The sequence below is a fragment of the Pygocentrus nattereri genome, chromosome 9 (assembly GCF_015220715.1).
Source record: "Pygocentrus nattereri isolate fPygNat1 chromosome 9, fPygNat1.pri, whole genome shotgun sequence".
Classification (NCBI taxonomy): Eukaryota; Metazoa; Chordata; class Actinopteri; order Characiformes; family Serrasalmidae; genus Pygocentrus; species Pygocentrus nattereri.
In genome coordinates this window covers 14,401,310-14,418,399 of record NC_051219.1, presented here as the reverse complement: position 1 = coordinate 14,418,399, position 17,090 = coordinate 14,401,310, and positions in this window count along the sequence as shown.

Sequence of the window (17,090 nt, the reverse complement as noted above, 5' to 3'; positions counted from 1 at the left end):
CTAGGATTCCCTTTGCATATTTTTCTTGATTGGTGACTTATTTTTTGATGATGGCAGTTGAAAGTGTGTCTTTTCCAAGCTTTTTTCTCCCATGTCCTGGTGAGCCTGCAGTGCTTTTTCCAATGTGGCTGCAAATGTTTGATAATTACTTGTTTGGTCATTAAAGCAACGGGAGATGCCTGGCCTAGAGCCGTTCTGCTTCACTGTCTGGGGATGGAGGGCCAGAGGATTTTCTACGCCTTGCCTAACACAGGTACTATATATGATACGGCTGTGGCTGCTTTAAAAACCTACTTCACGCCCAAGGTTGATGTTGTAGTAGAATGTCATGCCTTTTGTAAAAAGGGCTCAGGGAACACAAGAAACAGGGTTACAGCATGTGGCTACCCTGAGTGAGCTTGTGGTGCCTTTGGTGATCGTACTGAGGAAATGATTCGTGATCAGCTGCTAGAACATGCATATAACCCTCGGATTCATGAGAGACTGTTATTAGAACTTGATATTAAACTGGATAAAGCAGTGACTATTGCTACTCAGATTGAAGCAGCTATAAGCCAGGCTAAAACTATTTCTTCTGATGTGCACGTTACACCTGTGCAAAGTGTGCTGTTGCAGAACAGACATAAACAGAGGCAGAAGCAAGCTAATACTGCCAGTTTCCCTTCTACCTCAGGAAAGAAGAAAGCATGTTTTCGTTGTGGCTCTGAAGCACATTTGGCCAATACTCCGAATTGTCCTGCTGCAAAAGTGACTTGTAGACAATGGGAAAAAAAAAAACAGGGCATTTTGCTAAAATGTGTCGTGCTGCACCAACGGGTATTCGAGAGGTACGTGAAGTCGAACTACCACAGGTTACAGTACTTTGTACAGAGAAATCTGCACAGGCACCAGATAAAATTACGTGTACAATGGAAGTCTCAGCATTGGGTTCACTGCCTTGTTTGGTCAACTTGATTGTTGACACCGGATCATCTGTGTCAAGTCTGCCAAAAAGAATATACCAGCATCAATTTAATAACATTCCCCTGACACAACCCACAGCCATGCTTGTGACAAACTACAAATCTCAAATTCCTGTACTGGGGTGCTTGTCTGCGAATGTACCTCTACATGGGATCACGGCTGCAGCCAAGTTCTTTATTGTGGACAATGGAGCTCTGCTCATGGGCAGAAATCTGATGTCACTACTACAGGTGCAAATAGCAGGCAATAGAGTGCTGCCTCTTGACAAATGCCATGCTCCATCTACCCCTGAACCAGTGTTGGAGAGTACTGCTATGTCTTCTCCAATTGGTTGTGTAAAGAACTTTGCTCACCGCATTAAAATGAATGAGACGGTAAATCCTGTGAGGCAAAAACTGTGGCAACTACCCTTCTCTGTTAGGAATGCTGTAACAGAGGAGCTGAACCATCTTTTGGCTGCTGGTGTCATTGAATCATTTGATGCCTCTGTCTGGGTGTCTCCTATTGTCATCACACAGAGGAAATCGGGCAGAATCCGTATGTGTGTAGACCTGCTTGAGCCCAACAAGGTTGTGATTGTGGACTCTATTCCTTTGCCCCATATGGATAAACTGTTTTCTTCACTGAGGGGTGCTACTGTGTTTTCAACAATCAACCTGGCCAGTGCCTATTACCAAGTACCATTATGAGTACAGTCGTGATCTAACAGCCTTCATCACCCATGAGGGCTTATTTAGGTCCTGTCAGGTACCTTACGGTCTTGCATCTGCTCCTGCTGCCTTCCAGAAAATTATGTCCATCATCCTTGCTGATCTGCCAAGGGTAGAACATTACATAACTGATGTAATCATCCATGGAACAGACATGTCTGCCCATCACAAGACTTTGGAAGCTGTGCTTTGCCGGCTAGAAACTGCTGGCCTTCAACCGAATCATGATATGTGCCAGTTTTGTCAATCCAGCTAGCCTTCTCTGGAACACACGGTGTCTGCAAATGGCCTTTTGCCAGATGATAGACATACACAAGCCATCACAAATGCACCAACACCTATGGATGCTACAATACTCCGTTCTTTTCTTGGGCTACTGTACTGGTATTCAAAATTCCTACCCAACCATGCTACAATTGTTGAGCCCATGCATTCATGCTTAAGGCACCCTGACAGTGCCTTCAAGTGGACAATTGCTGCACAGAAAAGGTCAGTAGTCCTTCACTGGCTCTGTTTGATCCCATGCTGCATACAACCCCAATTCCAATGAAGTTGGGACGTTGTGTAAAACATAAATAAAAACAGAATATGCTGATTTGCAAATCCTTTTCAACCTATATTCAATTGAATACACTACAAAGACAAGATATTTAATGTTCAAACGGATAAACTTTATTGTTTTTTGCAAATATTCACTCATTTTGAATTTGATGCCTGCAATACCCTCCAAAGAAGTTGGGACAGGGTCATGTTTACAACTGTGTTACATCACCTTTCCTTTTAACAACACTCAATAAGCATTTGGGAACTGAGGACACTAATTGTTGAAGCTTTGTAGGTGGAATTCTTTCCCATTCTTACTTGATGTACAACTTTAGTTGCTCAACAGTCCGGGGTTTCCGTTGTCGTATTTTGCACTTCATAATGTGAGACACATTTTCAATGGGAGACAGGTCTGGACTGCAGGCAGGCCAGTCTAGTACCCGCGCTCTTTTACTATGAAGCCACGCTGTTGTAACACGTGCAGAATGTGGATTGGCATTGTCTTGCTAAAATAAGCAGGGACATCAATGAAAAACATGTTGCTTGGATGGCAGCATATGTTGCTCCAAAACCTTATGTACCTTTCAGCATTAATGGTGCCTTCACAGATGTGCAAGTTAACCCATACCATGGGCACTAACACACCCCCACACCATCAGAGATGCTGGCTTTTGAACTTTGTGCTGATAACAATCCGGACAGTCCTTTTCCTCTTTGGCCTGGAGGACACAACGTCCATGATTTCCAAAAACAATTTGAAATGTGGACTCATCAGACCACAGGACACTTTTCCACTTTGTGTCAGTCCATCTCAGATGAGCTCGGGCCCAGAGAAGCCAGTGGCGTTTCTGGGTGTTGTTGATGTATGGCTGTCGCTTTGCATGGCAGAGTTTTAACTTGCACTTGTAGATGGAGCGACGAACTGTGTTCACTGACAGTGGTTTTCTGAAGTGTTCCCGGACCCATGTGGTAATATTGTTCCTGAACCCATGTGGTAATATTGAGAAATGTTCTTAAACTGTTGGACTATTTGCTTACGCAGTTGTTCACAAAGTGGTGAACCTCGCTCAATCCTTGCTTGTGAATGACTGAGCCTTTCAGGAATTTACACCCAATCATGATACTCACCTGTTTCCAAATAACCTGTTCACAGTGGAATGTTCCAAACAGGTGTTTTTTGAGCATTCCTCAACTTTCCCAGTCCTTTGTTGCCCCTGTCCCAACTTCTTTGGAACGTGTTGCAGGCATCAAATTCAAAACGAGTGAATATTTGCAAAAAACAATAAAGTTTATCCGTTTGAACATTAAATATCTCGTCTTTGTAGCATATTCAATTGAATATACATTGAAAAGGATTTGCAAATCATCATTCTGTTTTTATTTATGTTTTACACAACGTCCCATCTTCATTGGATTTGGGGTTGTACTGTTGTCTCCACGGATGTCTCAGACTACGGCCTTGTAGCCATACTTTCACAAATTGACTCAGAAAATGTTGAAAGGCCTGTGGCTTTCAATCTCTGCTGCTGAGGGAAAATAAACAGTAGTAGAAAAAGAAGCCCTTGCTTGTGTGTGAGCAGTCGAGAGGTGGCGTGCTTACCTGTGGGGGCTTCGCTTCACCTTAAGAACTGACTACCAAGCACTTACAACCCTGCAGACTACTAAGGGTATTGGCCATGCTGGTATGCGCATTGCTAGATGGTCTGCTCATCTCAAGTCATTTAATTATGATGTGGTTTATCGTCCAGGCTCCCAGAATGCTCCAGCTGACTGGCTATCTTGCCTGCCCTTGCCTGACATTCATACATCTGCGGATGATGTGGAACCAGAAGTGGTTGCTCTTCTCTCCACTGTTTCCAGGTCCCCGTCAGCTGCTGACTTGGATTTCGCTTCTGCTGAATGCTCTGAGCTGAGCAAGCTGCGGGTACAAATATCACAGGGTTGGCCTCTTTCGCCCAAAGGTCTGGACTGTGATTTATTGCCTTACCACAGGCTTCGACTGGAACATGCTGTTAAGGACAACTTTTGTATTTCATGGCTCTTACTTGATTGTGCCTATTGCCCTTCGTTCCTCCATTTTTTCCATTGCACACATGAGTCATCAAGGTGTTGTATACACCACACAGCAGGTCCGTGAACTCTACCGGTGGCCCAAAATGGATGCACTTGTCAATGCTGCAATCAGGTCTTGTCAAACATGCCAGCTCAATGACAAAACAGCTAAACCACACCTTGCTCCTCTTCAGCCTGTGCCACTTCCAGATGGCCCATGGCAAAAAGTGGCTATAGACATCATAGGTCCATTTGAGACTGGTGCTTGGGACTGTCGATATGCAATGACCTGAACAGGCTATTACAGTAAGTGGCCTGAGGTGGCCTTTACTCCCACTGTGACTGCCTCCCATGTAGTAACATTCTTGTCAAATGTTTTCAGACATGGCAACTGTCTTGAGTATTGTCATTGACAATGGTGTTCAATTTACATCAGCTGCCTTTGCTACTTTCCTGGAAGAAAGGCAAATACGCCATCGTCGTTCCTCACTTTATTGCCCTGCAGCCAATGGAGCTGCTGAACAGTTCAACCATTCAATCCAGCTGGCCATCCATCAGAGCCAATCTTGCAAAACTGCAGCCACTGACTTTTTGCATGTCTATTGGGCTACACCTCATGCCATGACTGGTGCCACACCCTTTGAGCTTTATGGGTGGCAGATGCGCACTAGATTGACTGTGCTACCGCCCTTTTCCTCACTTGTGCTACCGCCCTTTTCCTCACTTGTGCGCATGGGTGTCTCACCACCAGAAAAGAATGAAGACATACACAGATCGCAAGTGGTGCCTGGGGTCCTTGGTTTCAAGAAGGAGACAGTGTGTGGGTCCAAAATCTTTTGCATGTTCTTAAAGGGCATAAGAAATTCAGTGAATCCATGACAATTGATAAGAGAGTAGGTCCAAGCACCTACACCCTGAATGGGGGGGGGGGGGGGGACTCATCAGTCCCCGGCTGGCGACCGTACAGTTGGAGTTTGTCCCGGTGGACGAGAGGGTCGCCTCAATGCGAATTAAAATCGCAGAGAGGAAAACTCTGACTGTTGTCTGTGCTTATGCACCAAACAACAGGTCAGAGTATTCTGCCTTCTTGGAGTGAGTGGGCGGGGTTCTGGAAAGGGTCCCGCCTACAGACTCCATAGTCATACTGGGGGACTTCAGTACTTATGTTGGCAATGACTGGGAGAACTGGAGAGGCGTGATTGGGAAGAACTGCCTGCCCAATCTTAACCTGAATGGTGAATTGTTATTGGACTTCTGTGTCAGGCATGGATTGTCCATGACGAACATCAAGTTTGAACACAGTGATGTTTATAAGTGTACATGGTACCAGAGCTCCTTGGGTCAGAGGTCAATGATCGACTTTGTTGTCCTTTCATCTGACCATATGTTCTGGACACTCGGGTAAAGAGAGGTGCTGAGCTGTCACCTGATCACCATCTAGTGGTGAGTTGGATCTGATGGCAAGGAAAACTGATGGTCAGAACCATTGGGCCCAAGTGAAAAGTGAGGGTGTGCTGGGAACGACTGCTGGAGGCCCCTGTTCGGAATGATTTCAACTCCCACCTCCAGGAGAGCTTTTCTCATGTCCTAGGGGAGGGTAGGGGACATGGAGTCTGAATGGACCCTGTTCAAAACCTACTTTGTGGAAGCTGCCGGGCATACCTGTGGCCAAAAGCTTGTGGGTGCCTGTTGGGGCAGTAACCCATAAACCCCTTGGTGGACACCAGTGGTGAGGGAGGCCATCAAGATGAAGAAAGAGGCCTTTAAGGACTGGATGGCCCGAAGGACTCCAGACTCAGGAGAGAGGTACCAACAGACGAAAAAGGTGGCAAAATCCAGGGCGTGGGAGGAGTTTGGCGAAGCCATGGAAAAAGACTTTTGGTTGGCTTCAAGGAGGTTCTGGACAACTGTCCGGCGACTCAGCAGCAGTCGGGGCAAGGGTGGAGAAACTCTGACTTCAAATGAGCATATTGTCAGTCGGTGGAAAGAGCACTTTGAAGAACTCCTTAATCCGGGAGACATGCCTCCCTCACAGGAGTCAAGGCTGGAGGCCTCTTGCGGGTTAAGCTCCATTTCTGTGGTGGAGGTCACTGAGGTAGTTGGTCTTAGCCCGGAAAAGGACGGCATGCCCACTCCAGGTAAGGGGAAAGGACTTGCCCCAGGTGGAGGAGTTTAAGTATCTCGGGGTTCTATCTCTTGTTCACGAGTTATGGGAAGAGGGATCGTGAGATCGAGATTAAGCAGTTAACAATGATGATGCTGATGATGATAATCGCTGAATTTGGCTGAAATTCCCACAGATGTGAATTGGTCTTAAGTCTCTGTTATCTGCTTAAAGGGGGAATGAAGGCCCATCCCCTCTCCCTCTCAAAACCATGTGATTGATTATGTTCACAGAAGGATTTTGACATGCCGGCTCTTGCTTCGTGAATCCTCTCTTGTCAGGGAGGGTCTCAGAGCTAGCTGAAGGGTTTTGCTCTATGATAGGTGGGGGTGGAACATGACTTTATTGTTATTTTTCTCCACCTCATTCTTGCACAGTGATGTTATCAAAACTCAGAAGAGGTCAGATAACAAGCATTTTGTCTTTTAAATGTGATATGATGCATAATATGACCTGACACTTGAAGAAACAAAGTTTAAAAAGTCCATTTTTAATTTGCAATTTGACTTTAAGCATCAAACAAAATGTGCTGAAAGCAGCGCTGTATAAAACTGTGACATATGGTGTAAGTCACCCTGGAAATCTAAAAGAGTAAATAAGAGTAAAAGTCAGAGGTGACAGGTCAAATTTTGTGGGAGTGTTTTGGACCACGTCATAAGTCTTTACATATTAACATCACATGCACAGGCCCAAAAAGAATGTCTAGCTCAATATTTAGGTATTAAATACAAAATCAACATCAGACTGGTGAAGATATGGTAATAGAAAATAATTCACCGACATTCTCAGAGGAACCTACACTAAGTTTTGACTGAGTTTCTTTTTAGATACTCTTTCAATGCACAGATTCATCTGCATTTGCACATTTCCACCAGAGAGGTCCCCAAATCCTACACAGTGCCTGGAGGACACAACGTCCATGATTTCCAAAAACAATTTGAAATGTGGACTCGTCAGACCACAGGACACTTTTCCACTTTGTGTCAGTCCATCTCAGATGAGCTCGGGCCCAGAGAAGCCAGTGGCGTTTCTGGGTGTTGTTGATGTATGGCTTTTGCTTTGCTTGGCAGAGTTTTAACTTGCACTTGTAGATGGAGCGGCGTTTCTGAAGTGTTCCTGAGCCCATGTGGTAATATCCGTTGTTGATATACGTCCCAACTTCTTTGGAATTGGGGTTGTAATACACGGAATCAAACCTTGTAATGCAGCATGGCCAACCCAGAAGAAAGTGTACTTATTTGCACACTTTGCAACCTTTAACAGTTCCACCTGCACATGCTGCATTTTTTGGCTCTTTTGGAAAGCCTAATATGCCCATAGTGAGACACTGTAAATGAACATTGACCTATAAATGGGAGGCTGCCATTACTTGGCTTATTTCTAGGATGCTCCACTGGGGGTTGTTACACTTATGTAAGAAAACAAATGCATGGTAAGGTATCTGGGTCTTCTGTAATTTTCCACCAAATGCACCCTTTTCCTGATAGAGCGTTTGGGCTCTCTGCCAAACTCTACCCTGCCATGCGTGTCCATATGCTGAGTGGAGCAACTTGGTCTAGCTGCAGAATGCCACACCGACAGTGCTGACCACCTGTCCACTCACAGATATAGCTGACGATCTGTGAAGTCTATGAGCAAACTCTGAAAAAATCCAACTGCAAATTCCATCTAGCAGCTTATGAGGAAAGAGACTGTAGTGAAGAAAGAGAAGCAGCACAAAGTACAGGTCAACTACTTTCTGTAATGGGGCATTAATAATTAATATAAATGGTGTCCATGCATTTCCCTCAGTTTTCTTGTTGCCATTCCATTCTTCATATTTAGTAGTCACACAAGTGGTGACAACACTTACCTATATTGTTGTTCAAAAGTTTGGAGACACTAATATATAAAACCATAATATATAAAACCATAAAACCAAGTTTGAACACCTGTCATATTTCATGTTTTGTTAGAAGAATACAGCTAGAAGAACACATTCTTGGTTCCCGACTTCTCTGCAAACTCCAGTCATTGTACATATTTGTTCAATTCAACAACCCTTGATTCAATTTAATGAGGAACTGATCAGCTGAAGACGGTATTGGATGGTAACTGTAAACACAGGGCTTCCTCAAGCAGAGCTTTGGAAATTGTTACGCTAACACACCCACACCCATAAAATCACATTTGTATTTATTCACATTTTTGTTTTTTTGAACAAATAAATGTTTATTGTTCAGATAATTGCCTCTTTTGCTCAATACTGTATGTACACTCTTACCAAAAAGTGTTCTATAGTGCTTTGCAAAAGTCAGAAACCACACTTTTGATTGTTTCCAGACATAAAACAGCCTATTGGTACATGCTATTCATTTTTCAGCACCAGGGGGTAAAAAAAGGAACATTACACAAAAGCCTCCAATACTAAGTATAATATCAAATTAATCAGTATTCAATTTGTGTACTCTCTACTTTTGTGCACCTACTAGCAATGTTTACATGCAGCCTGCTCAGTCAGAATAGAACACGTCCATGTAAACACCGCAATCGGAATAAACTAGTCCGATGGAAGCTATACAATTTATACCCGATTGAACAAGGTGGGTAATCCTGTAAATAACCAGTTAAAGAATAATATCTGTGTAAATGCCTGAATCCGATTACAGTTCCATTTGAAACGTAAGTACGTTTTGCACATGTGCGTCACGTCATAGTGAAAGTTTATAACGCTGAACATGGCGGGAGCAGAAATTGGTCTCCAGAGACAAAATTTATGCTCTGGCCTTTAAAAGACAGCGGTGGGAACACGTCTTCCTCTCAGCCTTCTTTATTAAGGACATGTGAAGTACGTTTTTCTGAGTCTGACTGAAAACTCACTGCTGCTCGTCTCACTCTGACTGGACCTCACGTGATGCTCGCTGTCATGGTAATGTCTAGACTAAGCAGAGATGTACAAAGTACACAAATCATGTACTTGAGTTAAAGTAGAGATACCCAAGGTAAAATATTACTCCAGTAAAAGTAGAAGTCCTTACTCTAGACCTCAACTTCAGTAAAAGTACAAAAGTATTTGGCTTCAGATGTACTTAAGTATCGAAAGTAAAAGTACTAAAAGAGTAATTATGACTTTAATGTCCTGTTATCATTTTTGTAACAAGACTGGCTTCATGAACTCATTTCAGGTGAAATTCCTCCAGCGTCTCTCTTGGTAAACCAGTCTTTTAATAGAACGTCATTAATTAGTGACGCTGACGTCTATTAAAATGATCATAACACAAAACACTGAAGGTAAACAGTTTCCATCAGGGAGAACCGAGTGGCTCTGAAATCACTTTTACAAACAAGCAAGTTTCAGTTTAAGATCACTTTGTAAATTAGTTACAAGTTGAATAAAAACTTGCTTTAAACTCAGGATCACAAATAAGTTTTCCTTTACTGTGTTGATCTGTAGACCTCTGTTCATAAACATAAACTAACCCAAACTAATTTACTATAAAATGAAAGTTTGTATGAATTCAGAAAAAAAGAAACACGCCAGTCACGACTGCATATGGACATATTTCTATATTGTGGTCTATTTACACAAAGTTAGGTTAGTTCATCATTTAGGGACGTATGTGCTCCTAAATTTTTACACTGCTGTGCTGACGTTGAACCGTGTGCTGCTCTGGGTCAGTGTGACCAACAGGTCAAAACAAGCTCAGAGCAAAGTGACCGCTGTGCCCTGATTGGTGTTCTTGCTTTGCACTTCTTTTGTTTTGACATGTTACGTTTTTATCCACACAGAAACCAAAAGGAACGACAGATTTCTCAAAATGTAGTGGAGTGAAAAGTCAGATATTTAGTTTGAAATGTAGTGGAGTGAAAGTAAAAAGTCACCCAAAATGGAAATATTTAAGTAAAGTACAGATACAAAAAAAATTATATTATGAATTACAAAAAATTATGAATTACATTTACACTGCTCAAAAAAATAAAGGGAACACTTAAACAACACAATATAACTCCAAGTAAATCAAACTTCTGTGAAATCAAACTGTCCACTTAGGAAGCAACAGTGATTGACAATCAATTTCACTGCTGTTGTGAAATGGAATAGACAACAGGTGGACACACTCAATAAAGGAGTGGTTCTGCAGGTGGGGACCACAGACCACTTCTCAGTACCTTTCTGCTTTCTGGCTGATGTTTTGGTCACTTTTGAATGTTGGTGGTGCTTTCACACTCGTGGTAGCAGGAGACGGACTCTACAACCCACACAAGTGGCTCAGGTAGTGCAGCTCATCCAGGATGGCACATCAATGCGAGCTGTGGCAAGAAGGTTTGCTGTGTCTGTCAGCGTAGTGTCCAGAGGCTGGAGGCGCTACCAGGAGACAGGCCAGTACACCAGGAGATGTGGAGGAGGCCATAGGAGGGCAACAACCCAGCAGCAGGACTGCCTTTCTACCTCCGGCTTTGTGCAAGGAGGAACAGGAGGAGCATTGCCAGAGCCCTGCAAATGTGCATGTGTCTGCATAAACGGTTAGAAACCGACTCCATGAGGATGGTATGAGGGCCCGACATCCACAGATGGGGGTTGTGCTCACAGCCCAACACCGTGCAGGACGCTTGGCATTTGCCAGAGAACACCAGGATTGGCAAATTCGCCACTGGCGCCCTGTGATCTTCACAGATGAAAGCAGGTTCACACTGAGCACATGTGACAGACATGACAGAGTCTGGAGACGCCGTGGAGAGCGATCTGCTGCCTGCAACGTCCTTCAGCATGACCGGTTTGGCAGTGGGTCAGTAATGGTGTGGGGTGGCATTTCTTTGGAGGCCGCACAGCCCTCCATGTGCTCACCAGAGGTAGCCTGACTGCCATTAGGTACCGAGATGAGATCCTCAGACCCCTTGTGAGACCATATGCTGGTGCGGTTGGCCCTGGGTTCCTCCTAATGCAGGACAATGCTAGACCTCATGTGGCTGGAGTGTGTCAGCAGTTCCTGCAAGATGAAGGCATCGAAGCTATGGACTGGCCTGAATCCGATTGAGCACATCTGGGACATCATGTCTCGCTCCATCCACCAACGGCACGTCGCACCACAGACTGTCCAGGAGTTGACGGATGCTTTAGTCCAGGTCTGGGAGGAGATCCCTCAGGAGATCATCCGCCACCTCATCAGGAGCATGCCCAGGCATTGTAGGGAGGTCATACAGGCACATGGAGGCCACACAACACTGAGCCTCATTTTGACTTGTTTTAAGGACATTACATCAAAGTTGGATCAGCCTGTCGTGTGTTTTTCCACTTTAATTTTGTGTGTGACTCCAAATCCAGGCCTCCATTGGTTAATAACTTTGATTTCAATTGATGATTTTTGTGTGATTTTGTTGTCAGCACATTCAACTTTGTACAGAACAAAGTATTCAATGAGAATATTTCATTCATTCAGATCTAGGATGTGTTATTTCAGTGTTCCCTTTTATTTTTTTGAGCAGTGTTCTTAGTTACTGTCCATCACTGACACTGATATACTACGCATGCGCATCATTTTGGCTTTGATTACTTTAGTGTGCATGTAAACAGTTTTCCATCAGATTGTTGAGTAGAGTGAACAAACGAACACCCCAGTCTATAATCGGAATATATTCAGTCAGACTTACAAAAATCTTTGCATGTAAACAGCCACTTTAAGGCTTCCATCTTTCCAATCTGAAAACCAGTTACAGCTGTGTCTTGTCATCAGAAGCTGTTCCCAAAGGAGCCACTGACAGTATTACCCTTCAAAGAGACACTAACGTTCACACATGCAGCTACCCAGACTTTGACTGCCTCACAATTTTTTTCCCCAGCTAAAGTGGCTAAAGAAATTGTTTCTGGCTCGAGAAATAAGATAAGGCACCTGCATAAGGAAGGGAGCAGTCAAAGGAAAATACATGAAAAAGCAGGAGCTTCAAAAACTAATTTAAATATTAAAAGATTAGATTCTTCACAATCATGCAGGACCTAGCAGCCCACCAAAATGTATGATTTGTCTTTGATTGAAGTAATAATGAATGCTAATAAGTACAAATTAAATCTGAATACATCATGCATGGAAAATAAATCCATTCTACAGTAAAATAATGGCCCCAAGCACACGGCCAAGAAGATCAAGACATACTTTATCACACAAAAAAGCTGCTGTTGTTCTCCGATCAGTGGCTTGGCCACATCAGAGTCCAGACCTCAAGATCACTGAATATGTCTAGAACATAGAAACAGAAAAAAGAGCCAACTTTTAAGACTGAACTTTGGTGGTGTGGAGAAATATCGCTTCAGATTTCTTTGGAAAGCTGAGAGCATTATGCTCTGACTGAATGGGCCTGTTTTGCTTCGACTGCGAAAATGCAAAGCTTTTGCAAAGCGACAAACATTACAGTTTCGGCCAGTTGTGTACAGCATATTGATATGCAGTCATGTTACTTATATTGAGTTATAACAAAAAGTGTTATTAGGAGAATTTAACATGTTTTAATGTTGAGAATGATGAGTTTCTGCTAAGGCAAATAAGATAAGGGTCCAAGCATGCGGGGGACCCCTCTCTCCTCTACCTTCGTACTGTGAACTTAAAGCTCCATAGTGCAATGATCACTGTGAAACGGTAGAGCAAGTATCACTATGATCACTGTCATTTATAAGGTCATCTCAGCTTTACAGTACGTTTGGGGCACTGGGCCATGCTGCCTGTCGACCTCTGTGGTGACTGTACCTGCTGACGGAGTGGGACGGGGCAGACGGGACAGCAACGAAGTCAATTGAGATTCTGCATGCAGGGCAGACCGAACAAACAGGAAGAGTAATCTGTCTCGCCAGTGCACTGAAACAAACGGGTCAATAACAGCATAAGTAATGTGAATGACCAGCTGCATGTTGTTCACGCCAATGAAGTTAGATAGGCCGGTTCTCTGAAAGGCCGATTTATCCAATATGTACATGTCCTTCCTACACGAGCAACATCGCTTGTCAGAGTTTGGGGGTATTTAGCTCTTAAAATTTTAATTTTCTTGTTATTTGCTCCCGTGACCCAGAAGGAGAAGCAGCTTAGAAGATGTGGGTGTGTGTGTGGGTGTGTTATTTGCTAATACTTTGGGTACTTTTTGCAACTCCTGTCTCTCCAGTTTTACTTATGATTTGATAGTTTTCTTTCCCAAACTGGAAAAAAATGTATAATTAAATGTTTGTGGACAAAGTCAAGATTAAGGAGAAATAGGTGCCAGACATTTGAAGTGTTCAATGCTTGTGAAAGGTACCAAACATAAAGCTATTACAGGAATGGTTATGAGTACACTGCCTGAGACATTGTTTCTCTAACACTTTTGAGAGGTACATTCAGGATATTTTTGGCAAAATAGTCCCCAAAGAAAGCTTATTTTCACAATTTTACTGCTAAAAAACATTACATACAATAACTCGTTGTGATAAAACAGCTGATTTTGACCCTGTCCATGATTCTGAGCTTCACTCAGAAATGCGCTGTGGAAATGGTGTGGAAAGAAAATGAGTTATGATTTCTGAATCATTTTTTGGTCCAGTTAATTAATGTAGGTGAATTAAGTTAGAAAACTGGCTAATGTTATATATCAGTTATTCATTGACTGTAGTGCCTTGAACCATGTCATGCGCATTAGAGTTAGCTTCAGTAGTTGTCGGTTTGTATCCTCTTTTGGTGTAAACTGAGGTTCTAATCTTGAGTAGCGCTTAAGTAAGCAGTGCCCTAACCTTTCACAAGGCACAGCTTTAAAAAACCTGTGTTCCGCTACAGTCTCTCTGAGTCAGAGAAATTTACAGAGAGAAAGCTAACAACCAAGCGAAAGCTAACAGCTAGCTGATCTTTCCACCTGACGTTCGTCTGTTCATTTGACCGTCTGACCACTGCTTTGTTTGTCTCTCCATCCATTAAACCGTTCGCTCATACTTATGTTCAGTCGCTGGCTCATTCAGCCAGCATGGCAGCGTTCCCCGGTTACAGATCAGATCCAGCTATAAAGTGAATCAGAACCTTATTTAAGATGTTGCCAAATAAGGTAGGTCAAAAAACTAGTTTAGAGCTGAATAAATTAAAGAACATCTACTAGGCTCTATTTTTGTCTTTTTGATATTTTCACTCTGAAATGAAATGCTAAAGCTCTAAAATCAGAGATGTGGCCAATCATGAATCATGACATAAACATAACATTATTAAACATAAACATATTAAACTAGTTTATACTGGTTTAAGCTGGTTTATGCTGGTACAAGCTGATTTATACAGGTTAAGATGGTTTAAGCTGGTTTATACCAGTTAAGCTGGTTTATACCAGTTAAGATGGTTTATACTGGTTATGATGTTTATACCGGTTTATACACATTAGGTTAAGATGGTTTATACCAGTTATGATGGTTTATATCAGTTCAGAAGGATACCGGTTTATGCTGGTTTACACTGGTTAAGATGGTTTGAAATGGTGTAAGATGATTTAAGATGGTTTAAGGTATAGACCACCTAAACCAGTCTAAACCAGCATAAACCATCTTATACCAGCTAAACCAGCCTAAACCATTTTAAACCAGCATGAACCAGACCTGTATAAACCAGCTAAACAGCATAAGCTAATTTAGACGAGCATAGACTTAATGCTATTTAGGGGAGTGAGTGTGCACTATGTAGGAGAATGAATGTGCAGTATATGTAGGGGAGTGAGTGTGCAGTGTGTAGGGGAATGAATGTGCAGTATGTAGGGGAGTGAGTGTGCAGTATGTAGGGGAATGAATGTGCAGTATGTAGGGGAGTGAGTGTGCAGTATATGTAGGGGAGTGAGTGTGCTGTATGTAGGGGAGTGAGTGTGCAGTGTGTAGGGGAGTGAGTGTGCTGTATGTAGGGGAGTGAGTGTGCAGTATGTAGGGGAGTGAGTGTGCTGTATGTAGGGGAGTGAGTGTGCTGTATGTAGGGGAGTGAGTGTGCAGTATGTAGGGGAGTGAGTGTGCGGTATGTAGGGGAGTGAGTGTGCAGTATGTAGGGGAGTGAGTGTGCTGTATGTAGGGGAGTGAGTGTGCAGTATGTAGGGGAGTGAGTGTGCGGTATGTAGGGGAGTGAGTGTGCAGTATGTAGGGGAGTGAGTGTGCAGTATGTAGGGGAGTGAGTGTGCTGTATGTAGGGGAGTGAGTGTGCTGTATGTAGGGGAGTGAGTGTGCGGTATGTAGGGGAGTGAGTGTGCGGTATGTAGGGGAGTGAGTGTGCGGTATGTAGGGGAGTGAGTGTGCAGTATGTAGGGGAGTGAGTGTGCTGTATGTAGGGGAATGAATGTGCAGTATGTAGGGGAGTGAGTGTGCAGTATATGTAGGGGAGTGAGTGTGCGGTGTGTAGGGGAGTGAGTGTGCTGTATGTAGGGGAGTGAGTGTGCAGTATGTAGGGGAGTGAGTGTGCTGTATGTAGGGGAGTGAGTGTGCGGTATGTAGGGGAGTGAGTGTGCGGTATGTAGGGGAGTGAGTGTGCTGTATGTAGGGGAGTGAGTGTGCGGTATGTAGGGGAGTGAGTGTGCGGTATGTAGGGGAGTGAGTGTGCGGTATGTAGAGGAGTGAGTGTGCGGTATGTAGGGGAGTGAGTGTGCTGTATGTAGGGGAGTGAGTGTGCGGTATGTAGGGGAGTGAGTGTGCGGTATGTAGGGGAGTGAGTGTGCGGTATGTAGAGGAGTGAGTGTGCGGTATGTAGGGGAGTGAGTGTGCGGTATGTAGAGGAGTGAGTGTGCAGTGTGTAGGGGAATGAATGTGCAGTATGTAGGGGAGTGAGTGTGCAGTATATGTAGGGGAGTGAGTGTGCTGTATGTAGGGGAGTGAGTGTGCAGTATGTAGGGGAGTGAGTGTGCAGTATGTAGGGGAGTGAGTGTGCACTATGTAGAGGAGTGAGTGTGCAGTGTGTAGGGGAGTGAGTGTGCTGTATGTAGGGGAGTGAGTGTGCTGTATGTAGGGGAGTGAGTGTGCTGTATGTAGGGGAGTGAGTGTGCAGTATGTAGGGGAGTGAGTGTGCTGTATGTAGGGGAGTGAGTGTGCGGTATGTAGGGGAGTGAGTGTGCAGTATATGTAGGGGAGTGAGTGTGCGGTGTGTAGGGGAGTGAGTGTGCTGTATGTAGGGGAGTGAGTGTGCAGTATGTAGGGGAGTGAGTGTGCGGTATGTAGGGGAGTGAGTGTGCGGTATGTAGGGGAGAGAGTGTGCGGTATGTAGGGGAGTGAGTGTGCGGTATGTAGGGGAGTGAGTGTGCGGTGTGTAGAGGAGTGAGTGTGCGGTATGTAGGGGAGTGAGTGTGCGGTATGTAGGGGAGTGAGTGTGCTGTATGTAGGGGAATGAATGTGCAGTATGTAGGGGAGTGAGTGTGCAGTATATGTAGGGGAGTGAGTGTGCTGTATGTAGGGGAGTGAGTGTGCAGTATGTAGGGGAGTGAGTGTGCGGTATGTAGGGGAGTGAGTGTGCGGTATGTAGGGGAGTGAGTGTGCAGTATGTAGGGGAGTGAGTGTGCGGTATGTAGGGGAGTGAGTGTGCGGTATGTAGGGGAGTGAGTGTGCGGTGTGTAGAGGAGTGAGTGTGCGGTGTGTAGAGGAGTGAGTGTGCGGTATGTAGGGGAGTGAGTGTGCGGTGTGTAGGGGAGTGAGTGTGCGGTATGTAGAGGAGTGAGTGTGC